General features: G+C 41.0%; 1 protein-coding gene across 1 annotated transcript in view; it reads left to right on the top strand.

The window, feature by feature from the left end:
* The window catches only part of LOC140458518 (fibrillin-1-like), a 574711-nt gene that overhangs the window by 155663 nt on the left and 400166 nt on the right, over positions 1-18882 (top strand). The gene's annotated exons all lie outside the window — the stretch shown is intronic.

The raw sequence follows: 18882 nt of genomic DNA, 5'->3' as shown, positions 1-18882 counted from the left end.
ATACCTTTTAGTTATAATTACTGGTATTCAATAATCTAGATAATCATTTTAACAAAATATGGATGTTGATAAAAGCAATGATTGAAGCAATTATGAGGGAAAGATGGAATTCATATAAACTAAAGCAGTTTCCATCATTAAATAACTTAATAAGCAGTCTTTAGTGTTAAAACTGGTCTAAATATTCCCTTTTGATATTACTGGAGAATTGATGAAGAAATAGAAATGTTACGTCACAGAAGTGTTTGCTGTTTTTTAAATTGAAAACAATTGTCATGATGAAATTGAGTGCTTTCAATATAAGAAACTGTAGAATGATTTGTCTCATACGGCCAACTTTGCCATTCGCTGATTCTTTCTGTCAAAAATCACACAACACCAGGTTATAGTCCAATAGGTTTACCTGGAAGCATTAGGTTTGGGAGCACCGCTCCTTCATCAGGTAGCTGTGAAACAGGATCATAAGACACAGAATTTATAGCAAAAGATTACAGTGTCATGTAACTGAAATGGTACATTGAACAAACCTAAATGTTCAGTCTTTCATCTTTTAGAATGGGTTGCAGGTTTTAGTTCATTAATATGTAAATCCCAGAACTACTTTTAAGTCATATTCTCAAGATAACTTAAGGTTTCATTAAAAAAAGTGACATCTCAGCTCAGACAATACATTAAAGGTGTGAGGTTAGAGTCTGTCTGTAACCCAATCTTGAGTCAGACTGATTCTATTTCCAAAGTAGAAAATTAGAAAATATTACATGGATTGACTGCCTGCATATTTTGTGTTTTTTGAACAAAATAGAATGTATCTGCAAATATAATTCTGCACATGCAAACTCACCCCATAGGCTTATATCTGTGTGTGAGTGCATGAGAGTGTGTGTGTGTGCGCGTGAGACAATGTGTGTTTGTAATGGAGTTTAAACTGTGAGAGAGTGTGTAGATGGGTGTGAGTGTGCCTGAGAGAGGGTCTGTCTGAGTGTGTGTGTGTGTGTATGTGTGTGTATATAAGAGAGTGTGTGTATGTGTGCTTGTGTGTGTTGTGTTTGGGAATGTATAATGTAGTGGGGTCACCTGTAGTATGACATGAACCCAAGGTCCTGGTTGAGGTCATCCTCATGGCTATCAGCTTCTGCTCAGCCACTCTGGTTGTTGTATATCCCAAAGTCCACCTTGGAGAAAGGTCACCCATAGATCCAAAGCCGAATGTCCCTGACCATTGAAGTGTTCCCCAACTGGGAGGTAACATCTCTGTCTGGTGATTATTGCGTGATGTCCATTCATCCGTTGTCGTAGAGTCTGCTTGGTCTCGCCAATGTAACATGCTTTGTGGCATCCTTGTCTGCAGCATATGAGATAGACAACATTGGTCAAGTCACATACATGATGGATGGTGTCCTCATGTATAATGGAGGTATCCATGTTGACACTGACACGTCTTACAGTGGATGCCATGACAGGGTTGTACGGTGTTGTGGCCCATGTCGTCCTGAAGGCTGGGCAGTTTGGTCTGTTTAAGGTTTGGCATTTGTTTAAAGGTGAGACATGCGGCGTAGGGAAGCAATCTAGGTTTGTTCAATATATCATTTCAGTTGCATGACCCTGTAATCTTTTGCTATAAATTCTGTCTTTTATTGTCCTCTTTCACAGCCTCTGATGAAGGAGGAGCTCTCTGAAAACTAGTGCTTCCAAATAAACCTGGTGTTTTGTGATTTTTAATTTTGTCCCCTCCAGTCCAATACCAATTCCTCCACATCATAGCTAATTCTTTATGTCAGCTGCATTTGAATGATCCCCATATCTTCTATTTTACACTGTCCTTAATCTCTGGGTTCCTGTAGTCTCCAAGATCTATTGATTTCTGCCTTGGATATAATCAATGACTAAACATGCATAGCTCTGTGCAGTGAAAAACACTTAAGGGTTTACAACTTTTTGTACAAAGAAATTTGTCCTAATCTCAAACCTAAATAGATGACACTAGAGAGTTTGACTCCCAAATGAAAGGAACAGGGCAGAGTTTTACTTTCTCAAGGTTTCCTCTTCAGGGGTATTGTTTGATTTTCTTGGACTCCTCTTTGGTTTTGCGGGTTAATTTTTCATTCTCATTAACTGTTTTACCAATGGGTGAATGGTAAGATTCTTGGTTGTGCAGATGAGCAGAGAGATCGCGTTGTCCACGTACACAGATCCTTCAAAGTTGCCACCCAGGTTGATAAGACTGTTAAGAAGGCATATGGTGTGTTAGCTTTTCTTAGTAGAGGGATTGAGTTTTGGAACCATGAGGTCATGCTGCAGCTGTACAAAATTCTGGTGCAGCTGCACTTGGAGTATTGCATGCAGTTCTGGCCACCGCCTTATAGGAAAGATGTGAAAGTTTTGGAAAGCATTCAGAGGAGATATACTAGGATGTTGTCAGGTATGGAGGGAAGGTCTTACGAGCAAAGGTTGAGGGACTTGAGGCTGGTTTTGTTAGAGAGAAGGAGGTTGAGAGGTGACTTAATTGAGACATACGAGATAATCAGAGAGTTCGATCGAGTGGACAGTGAGAGCCTTTTTACTCGGATGGTGATGGCTAGCACAAGGGGGCGTAGCTTCAAATTGAGGGGTGATAGATATAGGACAGTTGTCAGAGGTAGTTTCTTTACTCAGAAACTCAGGGGCTTGAAACACACTGCCTGCAACAGTTGTAGACTCACCAACCTTACGGACATTTAAATGGTTACTGGATAGGCACATGGACAAGAATGAATAGTGTAGGTTAGATGGGCTTCAGCTTGGTTCCACAGGGTGGCACAACATTGATGGCCAAGGGGCCTGTACTGCGTTATAATGTTCTAAGTTCTATAAATGGTGCAGCTGAGCAGTCATATTACCATTTGTGTTGATGTATAGTGTATTCTTACAAGCAGAATTAGAAGAATTCATGTGTCCTCAATAAATATCGACCACATCAAACATAAAGAACACAATACAAAAAAATTATTTATTTCATAGGTACAACAATATTCAAATTGGCTGAAAATCCCAGGCAGTAGTTAGCGATAGTTTAAAAAAAACTATCTAGCATATACTTAATTATACAAATGTTTTCACCCTAAATGCATCGTCCATAGATGAGTGAGGTCACAGCTGATGCATCTCCATTGCATATTAACAAATTCAGAATATTTTAATCAGGTAGTGCCCCCCCCCCCTTTTAACTGCATCACAAATCTCCTGATTTGCTTATGCCCGAAACATCGATTCTTCTGCTCCTGAGATGCTGCTTGACCTGATGTGCTTTTCCAGTACCACACTCTCGATTCTGATCTCCAGCATCTGTACTCCACACTTTCTCTTCACAAATCTCAACCTTGGATTTAAATTTAACAAAGGTATTACAATAGCCAACACACAAATTTACCTGAGGAATAGCTCTTGAATATGTGCATCCTTTAGTAAGAGATACTACATTCATTTACAGGTAATTCGCTAGCTCAGTGATTTCAAGTTTTCTTAGCTCCTCATTAACTGAGCATTTGTAACTCTTCTTTTCCTTTGTACCCTTCCTCTCTCGTTTATTTTCAGCACTCTGTCTCCCAACCACCACCCTCTTGCGACCTTTCCATTCCTAAATTCTTCCAGTCCACGCAACCTCTTCCCTTTCCAACCTCTCCCCTCCAGCCTACTTGTGGCCTGCAGTTTCCCAAGCTCCTCGTACATACATATACTACATGCACCACTGTTCTGGACCAGACCAAACCCCCTCAAAATATATCAGGGATATCGTCTAGACCTTAACTTATAATCTTATTTAAAGACCAAGGTAAGGCAATGCATTCCAGATGTAATTTGATTGATCAAACTACTAGGCTTTAAGCTAAACACACTTTATTCTTAACACCACAGTTAAAATATAAACGAGAAATGAAGAATTGGCATTACGTTAACCCTGTTGAAATACTTAACAAAATAATATGTATTTTAACTGCTACACATTAACTATTCAAATATTAGCCGCACTCCATAAACACACATTTAAAAACAGATTTCCCTCACTTGCAATCTTTTCCAGTCCAGGAGAAAGGAAAAGTTGAAAGCATGAATCGAGTAACAAAGAGAACTCAAGCTTTTTGCAGCAGAGAGAGGGAACTATATCTAGCAGCTTCAACTCCAAAAACTCTGAGTTTAGCAGCCTAAAGCAAAACTAAAATCTTATGTTTGTTTGAGGCTGACTCCACCTGCTCATGCTTCTTTTATCTATTTTTTTTAAATCCCGAAGTTATTTACTCTGCTTTTCATGGAGCAGATATCTCAACACCAAGCTTACAGCATCTCTCTTCAAAAGAAACAGAGCAGAACAAACCCCTGGTAAAGGCATATTTTGTCACATCACATATACCTACCCTAGGAGACCTTGCAGTAATTCCCTTCTGCCTTTGTGGCAATCCATCTTTATCTTTATTCCCAGCTTCCCCTGTACCCAGCAAGCTGATGCACCCCTTCCTGGATATAGCTGTCAAAGATAGCTCCCATGTCTCCATCACTGCTGGAACCTAAACTGCCTGCTGCTCCTACAATCATTAGTTGTTTTTCTCTCTCCCATTTGTTGCTGTGAGGTTTACTAAAGGGGCTATCAACAGTAACACATGAGAGCACCAGCATGCCATTGGAGGAACAGCTCCACGGCTTTTCCAAACCTTCTGTTTGTGGGGCAACTTTCCCCTTAGTTCAGGATACCAGTATGTAGATTCGATTTGACTGGTGTTAAGAAATAATATGGAAAGAAGTCACTAGTCTATAGACCCCTTAGCGGTGACTACAATGTGTGACGAAGTGGACCAGAAGTGGACCATGTATTGGTTGCTTGTGATAAAGGGATGGCAATAAACATGGATGACTTTTAATTGTTATTTGACGAGGTACTGCATTAAAAGTTTTTACATAAAACTGAAGTTTTTGATATCAGAGGTAAGCATATTCACATTAATAGAGGATTTACCAACTGGCAGAAAATAAAGTATGTATAAATTTGTCTTAATCTGATTCACAATATGTGGCAATTGGGTCTTGCAGTGATCTATCTGAGGAGTTCCAACTTTTTACAATTCATACCAATAACTTAGATGAGGTAATGCATGAGGTAAATTTGCAGATGACACAAAAAACAGGTAGGAATACATCTTGTGAAGAAGACAATCAGATTGCAGACAGATTTAAATAAGTTAAGTAATTAGGCAGATAGCATTTGATGTGGGGAAGTGTAATGTGCACTAAAGGAGTGAGTCTTAACGGAGGTAATTTTTCAGGAGACATCAGAGCTCGAGCCAAGTAGTAATTTATTCATATATTCTACTGCTACAATACTAGGAGAGGCCAAAGACTTCCCTTAAATCTGGCCTCAACATGAGGACTCAGTTGCCCTCTTAATCTGCAGCTCAGATTGGAAGAAACATCAATGACACTCTAATTTAAACTTCAAGTGAAATGTCTTTTATACATTTTCCATGTGACATTAACACAATGGCACATACTCCCTCCCCATGTATCTGTATATATATTTCTATAACATGTTGAAATCTATATCAAAAATTGTCTTAAAGAATCTTAATTAAAGCCTACTTTTAGTATTATAACTGATTAGAAAAAGACTCAAAAGAAATAACTAATTGGTATGAAATGTTCTTATCTTTAGGGTAGCAAAGAACGTTGCATATTCAGTCTTGCTGAGGAACAGACTGCATTGTCCTGTATGCTGAGAACACATTAAACAGGTGTTTCTCATCCTTCATAGTTTTTGTTAAACATGCACCACAAAGCTTGTTGGGGCTGTCTTCAGCCATTTTTGCTGTACTGTCATGGAGTAGCACTAATAGTCCCCCTGTTGGCCCATGGCCAGAAGATAGCTATAGGGGCACCACTTAAATTCTGAAGACATTCACGTATTTGTTGGATCTTTCCCACTTCCCTGATGGGAATTTTGAATCAGAAATGGTGATCATTTTTAAAATTTTGTCCCATTAATCCTTTCAGGCCATAGGAATGTCCGCACCAAATTATAAATATAAAAATTCAGTTGCCCCAGTCTCTGCAGAAGGGATTCATTTTGGCAAAGTGATCCATTTTGCTACTTTGGAATCAAGGAAAAGAATTGGTCTTGGGGATACCTCCCTTTGATTGTATGGGAATGTGTGAACAACCCCAGCAACTGGGAGATATTAATGTGTTTGGCATAAGCATATGGCATGTATATAAACTTGCTAACGTTAAGTATTCTCTACTTATGCCCATTGATTCTTGGGGTAAAAACCAAAAGAAGCCCACAGAGGAGCCGCGTTTTCATGCTTACACTGCTATCATGTCATTCTTAACTACAATTGCCACTGCACAACCGCATCACAAATTGTTTTTCGAGGAGTCCAGAATTATGTTGATTGTTGGCAAAGTTCTAAGATGATGGTGTTAGAGGGCATCCTATGAATTGAGAAAGAGAAAAGAAAAGAAAATGTCAGGTTTGCTGATAGCTGTTCGTTTCTATACACTTTTAACTGAACAGGATGTATACATTTACCAATTCCATTTTAATTAACGCGCGCTCCTATTACCTATTAATATTACATCATGTGTTTCATCCCATTGAGGAGATAGGGCTACCTTGCATGAGATTATATTTACCAGGACCTTTAATCCTGGTGCTGATGTTCCTGTTTGTCATGGGCGTCCCTCAGATTCCCAGTTCTTGACAATCTACTGGTCTCATGCTTATCTTTAGGTTATGTGTAATGCTTGCAGAGGGATTTTGTGTAATCCCAGACTTGTCTCTTACTGTTAGTATGTTATGCTGCCCCAATAATCATGTCCTTGGGGGAATATCACTGCCTATCCTGTCATGAGCTCAAAGGCTTTTAGTCCAGTGGCCCTTGAGGGTGTTGCTCTGTTGCCCAAAAAAATGGCTGGTAGGGATAGGATCCATTTAACCCCTTCTCCTATCATTGCCTTAGTCAGGGCATTTTTTAGAGTTCTATTCATTCTGTCTACCATACCTGAGCTTTGTGGGTGATAGGGGATATGGTACTTTTGTGTGATTCCCCAGAGTTTGTATGCTTCTTTCAGACATTTGCCTGTAAAGTCGGTCCCTTGGTCTGAGTCCAATTGTATGGGAACTCCCCATCTAGGTATTATTTCTATGGCAAGTATTCTTGCTACTGTAGTTGCTGTACAATCCCTTGCAGGGAAAGCTTCAACCCTTCTAGCGAACTGGTCAACCATGACCAGGCAATATTTTCTATTCTGACTTTGTAGGAATGGTGTTATAAAATCCATTTGGATGTGTTCCCATCGTCCTCATGGGCGGGTCTGGTGGCCCATTTTAATTTGAATCCCTCATCTTGATTTTGTCTGTGCACATGCAGTACGTCTCTGACATAATTTAGCTCTGTCTTTTCCCATTCATTTCCCCCACCAGCAATTGTATATCAGTTTATCCTTTTATTCCTCCCCATGTGTGCTAGTCCATGGTAAATATTGCATTGTGTCTGTTGACAGAACCTTACCTTCCTTCCTCCAAACATCATCTGCTTCTAACACTGCCTCATCTTTAATCCATTCTGCTTTTTCTTTTAACCTATCTGCTGCTTGTAAACTTACTCGATTTGTCATCTTTGGCTTCTTGTTTTCTCATAGTTGCTACTGTTATCACTTTCTGATCTAATATTGCTTTTGCTGCCCATGTGCAAGTTTGCTTCCTCTCTGTTCTGGCATTTGGATCTTTCTTTGTGCTTTAATTTTAATTATTGCCCCCTCTTCATAAGGTAAGTAGTTTTTATTTTATTTTTTAGTAGTCTCTTTAGGAACTTAGAATAGTGGGAATGGCGGTAGGACAGATCACTGTTCCACCTGAAGAATGTAGGAAGTAAGAGCCACCAATAGTCTTCCAGCTGACTGCATCTGCAGGAAGTGCACCCAACTCCAGCTCCTCAAAAACACGTTAGGGAACTGGAGCTGAAGCTGGATGAACTTTGGATCAGAGGGGTTATTGAGAGGAGTTACAGGGAGGTCGTTTCACCTCATATACAAGACAAAGGTGATGGAAAGGGAACCGGCAGACAGTGCAGGGATCTCCTGTGACGGTTCCCCTCAACAACAAGTATACCGTTTTGTATACTGTTGTGGGGGGGACTTACCAGGTGTACAAGTCTCTGGCAAACAGTCTGTCTCTATTGCTCAGAACGGAAGGGGGTAGAGTGGCAGAGCATTAGTTTTGGGGACTCCATAGTTAGGAGGACAGATAGGAGGTTCTGTGGGAACGAGAGAGGCTCACGATTGGTGTGTTGCCTCCCAGGTGCCAGTATTCGTGATGGCTTGGATCTTGTTTTCAGGATCCTTAAGTGAGAGGGGGAGCAGCCCTAAGTCATGGTCCACATAGGCAACATCAAGATAGGTAGGAAAAGAGATGGAGATTTAAGGCAGACATTCAGGTAGCTAGGGTGGAAGCATAGACCTAGAACAGAGTTTTTTTCTCTGGCTTGTGACCCGTGCCACGTGCTCGCGAGGCAAAGAATAAGGAGAGAGAGGAGTTGAACACATGGCTACTGGGATGGTGCAAGAGGAAAGGGATTCAGATGCCTAGATAACTGGGGCTCATTCTGTTGGTGGTTGTGGATGCCCCCACTTTCTCTATCTGCCTCAGACTTGAGTTTGGCATAATCGTCTACCGATTCCCCTTTTTTCTGAGTGATCATGGTCACTTTTGGCCACTTTGGAGTAGGTTTGCCAAAGGCACGGGCACAAGCTTGCCTGAATTGTTTCCATTTCTGGGCTGTTGCTTGTCCTGTATTTTCTGTAATCAAAGTGTGGTCTTTAAAAGGTGCTGCTACACTTTCCCACACTGCCCTCGGGATTTTGGCTTTTGTAAGGACTTGTAGGCTGTCAAGTGTCATTTTGTGCCCTTCAGCGAGCTGTTCCAATTTTTCCCAGAAATCTATATTGGCTAAGTTTCTCATGGGCTTTGAGAGGGCGCCTAGTAATGCTTGTCTCTCCACCCCGCCCCCCAGTCAGTTGAGGGGCGCGGGGGAGCGTGCTTCCATCTTTTACTTCGTAATTCTCTCTCAGAGATTCGTGGAGTACCTAGTGCAAATCAGGCCATGGAATACTGAGGGTGGTCTGTCCCCATCTTCATACCTGTCATTCTCATAATGTTCAAGCATTGTGTTCAGAGTCTAGGTTGCAATAATTGGAACCATCATTGCCCTCGTCTCTTGTATACCGCCAAGAGTTTTCAGGCATTTCTGACTTCGGTGGTGCTGATGGCTAAGATAGAAACGTGACTCCTTTTGGAAGACTTTTATTTTGTTCTCTTTTGGCTGCCACTGCAGCTGTCTTATTTTTTTTCCCGCTGTTTGTGCAGCATTTTGTTTAAAAAGAGCTGCTAAGGTAATTAACTCTTTCTGTGCCTGGTTCTTTTCCTGGCCCAACCACCAAGCCTTCTGTTCTAATTCACTCCCCTCACTAGTCATGATTTTGGGTCATCTCTTTAATTAGTGCTTTGTTCTTTTCAAACACTATCTGCAGGATTGACCTATTGGGACCCCAGCTATTCTTATCATCTCCCCTCTTATCTGCCATTGCCTCCTGTTTACCTTTGTTTAAGTTTAAGACAGTTCTGTTGCCTCTCCTATGCGTATTTATTAGCACAGGCCTTTATTTTGCGACAATTTAAGGAGGAAAAAATCAATTATGTCTTTTTTGACTTTCCATTTACTTGAATCAACTGTGACCAATTCTAAGAAATTTTTACCATACTTTAAGACACAAATTCTAAATCAACATTTCCCATCTGGTTTTTTTACACAACCAAGACTCGTTCCCTTAAAGTGACACCACTTTAATCATGCATGATCCAAACTTAATACAGACGTACGCACTGTAATTTCAAATCATCATACGTTCCCCAAAATACAAACTAAACTCAAAATATCCCCAGTTCTCGAGCTGCAGAGAACAAAAACACACAAGACAACATGTAACAACGAATGAGCAAAGATGCATTCAAACCAGTCCACAAAAGACAAATTTCGTCAGCACGGTGATACTAAAAGCAGTGTGATCACAACTAGGAGTTTTTATAATTTTTGTGCAGGATAAATATTTATTAACTCATCAAGAATAGCTCTACAGCTCATTGAAATAGCACCTTTGAATCTTTTACGTCTACCTGGGAGGGCAGACCAGATCTCTGGTTAATTCATCTAATAGACACTTCAGTACTTACTGAAGTGTCAATTTTTTGTTCTCAAGTTCTAAAGTGTCACTTGAATCTACAACTCTTTGACTCAACTATGGTTGTAACGAAATAAAAATTATTCGATGTGATATAGCTTCATTCACTATAGATAAATTAATTGACTTCTACAATAAACATTGTAACTTAATTTTGAATCTAAAATAAAAGTTAAAAGTGAAAATTAAAGATGAAGTGTGCCTATTGAGATATTTGATTTCAAGTGCGAAAGAGTGAGACTAGAGAACTAAAAAATATTGAACACAACAAGAAAATTGGCTATTAAGAACATTAGACTGTTACTAGAAAGATGGAGTTTTCAATCATATATGAACCACTGTACCATAAGTGATCTTCAAAGGGTGTGTAAGTAAAAGGAAACAAATAAATTCACATTAACGAACAAAGTATACTCAAAGAAATTTGATGGAAGATGTGGAGTCATAGAGGTCCACAGCACAGACAAAGCTCCTTCTGGCAATCAAGTTTGCGCTTGTCAAACATAATTGCCTAACTATTTTGAACTTATTTTCCAGCACTTGACCCATAGCTTTGTATTCCTTGCATTGTAAGTGCATATCTAAATACTTTGGAAATGTTATAAGGATATCTGCAGCTACCACCAGTCAGGCAGGATCCGAGGAGCAGGAGAGTGGATGTTTCGGGCATAAGCCCTTCATCAGGTTGACCCAATGTCTCAGCCTGCTCCTGCCTTACCAAACTTATCCCTACATACCTTGACACCGTCCTGTCCCCCTTCGTCCAGGAACTCGCCACCTACGTTCGGGATACCACCCATGCCCTCCACCTCCTCCATGACTTTGGTTCCCTTGGCCTCCAACATCTTATCTTCACCATGGGCATCAATTTCCTGTACACATCTACTCCCCATAACGAAGGCCTCCAAGCCCTTACCAGTTCTGAAAGAAGTTGTAGAGAGAAACAGCATTAGCATTTCAATTCCTTTTCAGAACGAAGAGAACTGGAAAATGGAGATTTGTATTGGCAATTTGACTAGAGAGAAAGGAAAGACCTTTTTATTTCGGCACCCGGCACTGCTAACATCATAAATTCCCTTCTTTGACAGTCTCCCTGGGTCACACGGCTTCTCCAAGATGACTGTTTTGTGTACTTATGAAGCTGCTAGGAAATAGGAACAAATGACACCTCAACACACCATTGTAGCGTTTGTTTTCATTGAGAATCTGGAAGGAAACTTTGCTGATTGAAATCACACAAAGAGAAAAGCAATATAGTTCTGGTTATTGGGCATCAATCATCTCAGTCTTATATCGTCACTTCAGGAATTCGTCAGAATAATTGCAAGAACAAGAACAAAGAAAATTACAACACAGGAACAGGCCCCTCGGTCCTCCAAGCCTGCACCGACCCAGATCCTCAATCTAAACCTGTCGCCTATTTTCTAAGGGTCTGTATCCCTCTGCTCCTGGCCCATTCATGTATCTGTCTAGATACGTCTTAAATGATGCTATCCTGCCCGCCTCTACCACCTCTGCTAGCAACGCGTTCCAGGCACCCACCACCCTCTGCGTAAAGAACTTTTCATGCCTATCTCCCTTAAACTTTTCCCCCTCACCTTGAACTCATGACCCCTTGTAATTGAGTCCCCCACTCTGGGGAAAAAGCTTCTTGCTATCCACCCTGTCTATACCTCTCATGATTTTGTAGACCTCAATCAGGTCCCCACTCAATGTCTGTCTTTCTAAAGAAAATAATCCTCATCTATTCAATCTCTCTTCATAGCTATCATCCTCCATACCAGGCAATATCCTAGTGAACCTCCTCTACAAGCTTTCAAAAGCATCCACATCCTTTTGATAATGTGGCGACCAGAACTGTACCCAGTATTCCAAATGTGGCAGAACCAAAGTGCTACACAACTATAACATGTCCTGCCAACTCTTGTACTCAATACATTGTCTGATGAAGGAAAGCATGTTGTATGCCTCTCGACCACTCCACTGACCTGTGTTGCGCCCTTTAGGGTACAATGGACCAAGACATCCAGATCTCTCTGTATCTCAATTTTCCCATGGGTTTTTCCATTTACTGTATAGTTCACTCTTGAATTAGATCTTCCAAAATGCTTGAATCTTGCATTTGCCCAGATTGAATTCCATCTGCCATTTGTCTGTCCAACTCAGCAATCTATCTATATTTTCTGCATTCTCTAACAATTTCCTTCACTATCTGCTACTCCACCAATCTTAGTGTCATCTGTAAACTTTCTAAGACCACTGGTCACAGGTCTCCATTTTAAGAAACTCTCTTCCACTACTACAATCTGTCTCCTCTTGCCCAGCAGGTTCTCTATCCATCTAGCTTGTACACCTTAGACTCCATGCTACTTCACTTTCTCCATCAGCCTACCATGGGGAGCCTTATCAAACGCCTTACTAAAGTCCATGTAGATGACATCTACAACCCTTTCCTCATCAATCAACTTTGTCTCTTCCTCAAAGAATTCTGTTAAGTTGGTAAGATGATCTTCCCTGCACAAAACCATTTTGCCTGTCACTGATAAGCCATATCCTTCAATATCTTCTGCAGCAGCTTCCTTACCACTGACATCAAGCTCACTGGTCTGTAATTACCTGGATTATCCTTGCCACTCTTCTTAAATAAGAGGACAACATTAGCAATTCTCCAGTCCTCCAGGATCTCACCCTTGTTCAAGGATGTTGCAAAGACATCTGTTAAGGCACCACCTATTTCCTCTCTCACTTTCCTCAATAACTTGGGATAGAACCCATCCTGACCTGAGTACTTTCCCCCTTAATGCCTTTTAGAATATCCAACACTTCCTTCCTCCTTATGCCAACTGACCTGATGTAATCAAACATTTATCCCTAACCTTAACATCCATCACATCCCTCTCCTCCGTGAAAACCGATGCAAAGTACTCCTTAAGAATATCAGGCATTTTCTCTCACTTCACCATAACTTTCCTCCTTTATCCTTAAGTAGGCCAACCCTTTCTCTAGTTACACTGTTGTGACTTATATTTGAATAAAAGGCTTTGGGATTTTCCTTAACCCTGTTTGCTAAAGATATTTCATGATCCCTTTTAGCCCTCTTAATCCCTTGTTTCAGATTGGTCCTACATTCCTGATATTCTTCCAAAGCTTTGTCTGGTTTCAGTCACCTAGACCTTACATATGCTTCCTTTTTCCTCTTAGCTAGTCTCACAATTTCACCTTTTATCTATGGTTCCCTCAACTGCCTCTTCTATCCTTCATTTTCACAGGGATATGTCTGTTCTGCACTCTAACCAACCTCTCTTCAAAAGCCTCCCTCAAGCAGCTGCTCCCTATCCAAATTTTGCTTCCCCCAATTTAGCACTCTTCCTTTAGGACCACTCTCATCTTTGTCCATGAGTATTCTAAAACTTACGGAATTGTGATCACTATTCCCAAAATAATCCTCTACCAAAACCTCAACCACCTGGCCAGGCTCATTCCCCAACACCAAGTTCAGTATGGCCCCTTCCTGAGTTGGAAGTGAGGATTGCAGTTGTTGGAGATCAGAGTTGAGAGTTTGGTGCTGGAAAAGCAGCCAGATGGAGGGCTTATGCACGAAACGTCAATTCTCCTGCTCCTCGCTGCTGCCTGACCGGCTGAGCTTTTCCAGCACCACACTCTCGACCCCCTTCCTGAGTTAGACTATTGACATACTACTCTATAAAACCTTCCTGCTGGCTCCTTAAAAATTCTGTTCCATCTAAACCTTTGATACAAAATGAATCCCAGTCAGATTTGGGAAAATTAATATCTCCCATCATCACCACCCTGTTGCTCCTACATCTTTCCATAATCTGTTTACATATTTGTACCTCTATCTCTCTGTGGGGATGCCCCATAGTACAGTCCCAACATTTTACTGCACCCTTCCTATTTTTAAGCTTTGCTCATATTGCCTCACTGCTCAAATCCTCCATAATGCCCTTCTTCAGCTTGGCTGTGATATCCTCTCAGACCAGTAATGCAACTCCTCCACCCCTTTTACCTCCCTCTCTATCCTACTTGAAGCATCTATATCCTGGAATATTTAGTTGCCAATCTTGCCCTTCCCTCAGCCAAGTCTTAGTAATAGCAATAATATCATGTTTCTAGGTACTAATCCAAACCCTAAAGTTCATCTACCTTACCTACTATACTTCTCACATTAAAGCAAATGCATCTCAGACTATGTGTCCCTTTACGTTCATCAGCTGCTCCCTTCCTATTCTTCCCTTTAGTCACGCTGACTTCATTATCTTGTTCCTTGCAAGCTTTAGTTACTACCTTCTTGATGTCCACTGTCTCTCAAGCCACTCATTCTTCCTGCCTATTTTTTCATTTTTACTCTGACTAGTGCTGGTAGAAATCCTGAGATTACAACCTCAGAGGTCCTACTTTTTAACTTGGCTTGTAACTCTCTAAATTCTGCTTGTAGAACCTCATCCTGTTTACAGAGGAGCTTTGATTGTACGGTATTCGATTATCTGATTATCCAGATTTCCGATAATCCAAACAAACTAGTCCCCATCTATGTCTTTTGGATATTCAAGGTTCCTCTGTATTACCTATATCATTGGTGCCTGTATGCAGCACGACAGCTGGCTGTTCACCCTCCCCCTTCAGAATGTCCTACAGCTGATCTGAAACATCTCTGGCCTGTGCACCCGAGAGGCAACATACCATTCGGGGGTCTCCTTTTTGACCACAGAAACGCCTATTTATTCTTACAATTGAATATCCTATGACTTTTGCCCTTCCCCTCTTTATCCCGCCCTTCAGTGCAGCAGAACCAGCCAAGGTGCCATGAACTTGGCTCTGTTGCTTTCCCCTGGTGAGCCATCTCCTCCAACTGTATCCAAAGCGGTATACCTGTTTTGGAGGGAGATGACCGCAGGGGACACCTGCACTGCCTTCCTGCTCTTTTTCTGCCTTTTGGTCACCCATTCCTTTTCTGCCCCAGCAATCCTAATCTGCGGTGTGACAAATTTGCTAAACGTGCTATCTACGACCACCTTCAAGAAGAATAAGGTCAAACATTTTCAGTAGCTTCATCAATGACCAACCTTCCATTACAAAGTCAGAGATGGGAACGTTCGCTGATGATGTCAATGTTCAGTACTATTTGTGACCCTTCAGATACTGACGTATGTAACAAGACCGATACAACATTCAGAGTTGGATTAGTGGCAAGTGGTCATACAGCTGCCAGACGATGACCACCTTCAATAATTGTCAATGCCATTGCCATTGCTGCATCCCTGTCATCAACATTTTGGGATTTGCTACAGACTCAAGCCTGAACTAGACCAGCTGTATAAAGTCTATGGCTACACGAACAGGCCAGAGGCTAGAAATTGGAGAAGAAGCAACTCCTGTCTCCCTAAGGCATGTACCTACACAAGTCACAAATCAATAATGTGATAGAATATTGTCCACTTGCCTGAATGAGTACAACTCCAATAACATTCCAGAAACTCGATGGAAAAGAAGTCCATGTCTTCAAGCTCCTAAACATTAGTTGCCTTCAATTACAATACTGTGCACCATATTCATGCAGTAACTCGCTGCTCCTCCTTTAACATTACCTCCAAACCCATAACCTGAACCACGTAGAAAGACAATAATATAGCCTGATGAAGGGCTTATGCCCGAAACGTTGATTCTCTTGCTCCCCGGATGCTGCCTGGCCTTCTGTGCTTTTCCAGCACCACACTCTCGACTCTGATCTCCAGCATCTGCAGTCCTCACTTTCTCTAATAATATAGCCTTGTCAGCAATATTCATGTTATATGAAAGAATATTTTTAAAAACATTGATACAGTTTTGCTTTATAAACCCCTAATTTTTCTTTTGCACTCCTCCTTCCTGTGGAGTTATGTGTTAGCTTCATTTAAATTCAAGGAAACTCATGATTATGAGGCATTAAGAACTTCATGACTTAGTGCATCATTAAATCAACAGTGATTTACGTCACTCCTCATACTACATTAGCTGCGCTCCTGTTAAGTACGGCCATGTTAAAATTAAGCTGAATGACTTACTTCTGTTCTTACATTCAATGTAACTTTGGGACTCCATAAATATATATGTTGCAGTGTTTGAGTCCAGGATTAATTTGTTTCAAACTTGCACATCAGCAGGTTTTGCAACAAATTGTAAATTAATCTCTGACTTTGGAATACAAATGAGAAGAAAATGGCATTGAAACTGTTTAGGATTTATGCATAATTAACTCCCTAACTTCCAAAAAGCGTTCGATACTGTGCCAATCGAAAGACTTTGTTAAGTTCATGGAATATTAGGAACAGCATTAGAAGTCATAGAATCATACAGCACGGAAACAGACCCTTTGGTCCAACTCGTCCATGCTGACCAGACATCCCAACCCAAATCTAGTCCCACCTGCCAGCACCCGGCCCATATCCCTCCAAACCCTTCCTATTCATATACCCATCCAGATTTGGCTGAGGAATAGTAATAGGTAAAAATGGTTAATGGGTTATTTTTCTGTTGAAGATCTATTTCTAGTGGAGTTTCCAAGGATCAGGGTTAGGACCCTTTATTGTATTTCAATCTTAGTATGCAAGGACAACTTTAAAGTTTGCAGAGAATAAAAAAAAACTTGGGAGCATTTAAAACCGTGGGGAGGACAGTGTAGAACTTACAAGGTTTATGTATTGGGTGGATAGATGGTAGATAAAGTTCACTGTGGAGCAGTACGAAATGATACTTTTTTGATACAGGTCATTCTGCTATAAAGCGTGTTTCATCAGCGCGAAATGATAAAACTCAATGGACAAATTGTGGACATTATTTGAATAACGCAAACTTTTCGCTGAACAGGCATAGCCATTTTCTGTTAACATCTTTTACAGTGCGATTTTCAATAGCAGTTTTTCATAGCGTGATTTTCCAAAGCATGAGGTTGCAGAGGGACACAACTGTCGAGTTGTAGCAGACCAACTGTTGAGATATCTTTAGCAAACAAGGTTAAGGAAAATCCCAATGCCTTTTATTTATGTATAAGGAGTAAGAGGGTAACGAGAAAAAGGGTTGATCCACTCAAAGATAAAGGATTAAAGTTATGCATGGAGTCAGAGAAAATTGGTGAGATACTTAATGAGTACTTTGCAAAGGTATTCACCAAGGAGAGGGGCATGACCGATGTTGAGGTTAGAGATAGATGTTGGATTACTCTAAGTTAAGTCGGCATAAAGGAGGGAAGAAATGTTGGGTATTCTAAAAGGCGTTAAGGTGGACAAGTCCCCAGGTCTGGATGGGATCTATCCCAGGTTACTGAAGGAAGCAAGAGAGGAAATAGCTGGATCCTTTCCTTGAATACAGGTGAGGTCCCGGAGGACTGGAAAAATGCCAATGTTGTCCCCTTGTTTAAGAAGGGTAGCAGGGATAATCCAAGTAATTATACACCAGTAAGCCTGACGATACTGGAGAAGATACTGAGGGATAGGATCTGCTTACATTTGGAAGAAAATGGGCTTATCAGTGATAGGCAACATAGTTTTGTGCAGGGAAGGTCATATCTTACGAACCAAATAGAATTCTTTGAAGAAGTGACAAAGTTAATTGATGAAGGAAGAGCTGTAGATGTCATAAACATGGACTTCAGGAAGGCATTTGAGAAGGTTCCCCATGGTAGGCTGATGGAAAAAGTGAAGTCGCATAGGGTCTGGGATGTACAAGCTAAATGGATAGAGAACTAGCTTGGCAATAGAAGACAGAGAGTAGAAGGAAGTTTCTTAAAATGGAGATCTGTAACCAGTGGTGTCCCATAGGAATCTGTGCTGGGAACTCTGTTGTTCGTGATACATAAATGAGAAGGAGGAAAGTATAGGTGGTCTGATTAGCAAGTTTGCAGATGACATTACGATTGCTGGCGTAGCACATAGTGAAGGGGACTGTCAGAGAATGCAGCAAACTATACATAGTTTGGAGAGTTGGGCAGAAAAAAATGGCAGATGAAGTTCAATCCAGGCAAATGTGAGCTGATACATTTTGGAAGATCCAATTCAAGAATGAACCAGAAAGTAAATGGAAAAGTCCTCAGGAAAATTGATGTCTAGAGATGTCTGGGTGTTCAGGTCCATTGTTCCCTGGAGGTGGCAATGCAGGTCAGTGGAGTGGTCAAGACGACATACAACATGCTTTCTTTCATCGGACGGGGTATTGAGTACAGCAGTTGGCAGGTCATGTTACAGTTGTTAAGACTTTGATTTTGCCACATTTGGAATACTGGTCACATTATTTAAAGGATGTGGATGCTTTGGAGAGTGTACAGAGGAAGTTCACCAGGATGTTACCTGGTATGGAGGGCGCTAGCTCTGAAGAGAGGTTGAGTTGATTAGGATTATTTTCATTAGAAAGATGGAGGCTGAGGGGAGACCTGATTGTGGACTACATAGTCATGAGAGGTGGATAGCAAGAAGCTTTTTCACAGATTGGGGGACTCAATTACTAGGGGTCATGAGTTCAAAGTCAGTGGGGAAACATTTAAGGGAGATATGTGTGAAAAGTTCCTTACGCAGACATTGATGGCTGCCTGGAACATGTTGCCAGCAGAGGTGGTAAGGGCGAGCAAGATTG

Source organism: Chiloscyllium punctatum, chromosome 33 (genome assembly GCF_047496795.1).
Source record: "Chiloscyllium punctatum isolate Juve2018m chromosome 33, sChiPun1.3, whole genome shotgun sequence".
NCBI classification, from domain to species: Eukaryota; Metazoa; Chordata; class Chondrichthyes; order Orectolobiformes; family Hemiscylliidae; genus Chiloscyllium; species Chiloscyllium punctatum.
Note: the sequence above shows the minus strand (reverse complement) of the source record. Positions and strands in the feature narration are given on the sequence as shown.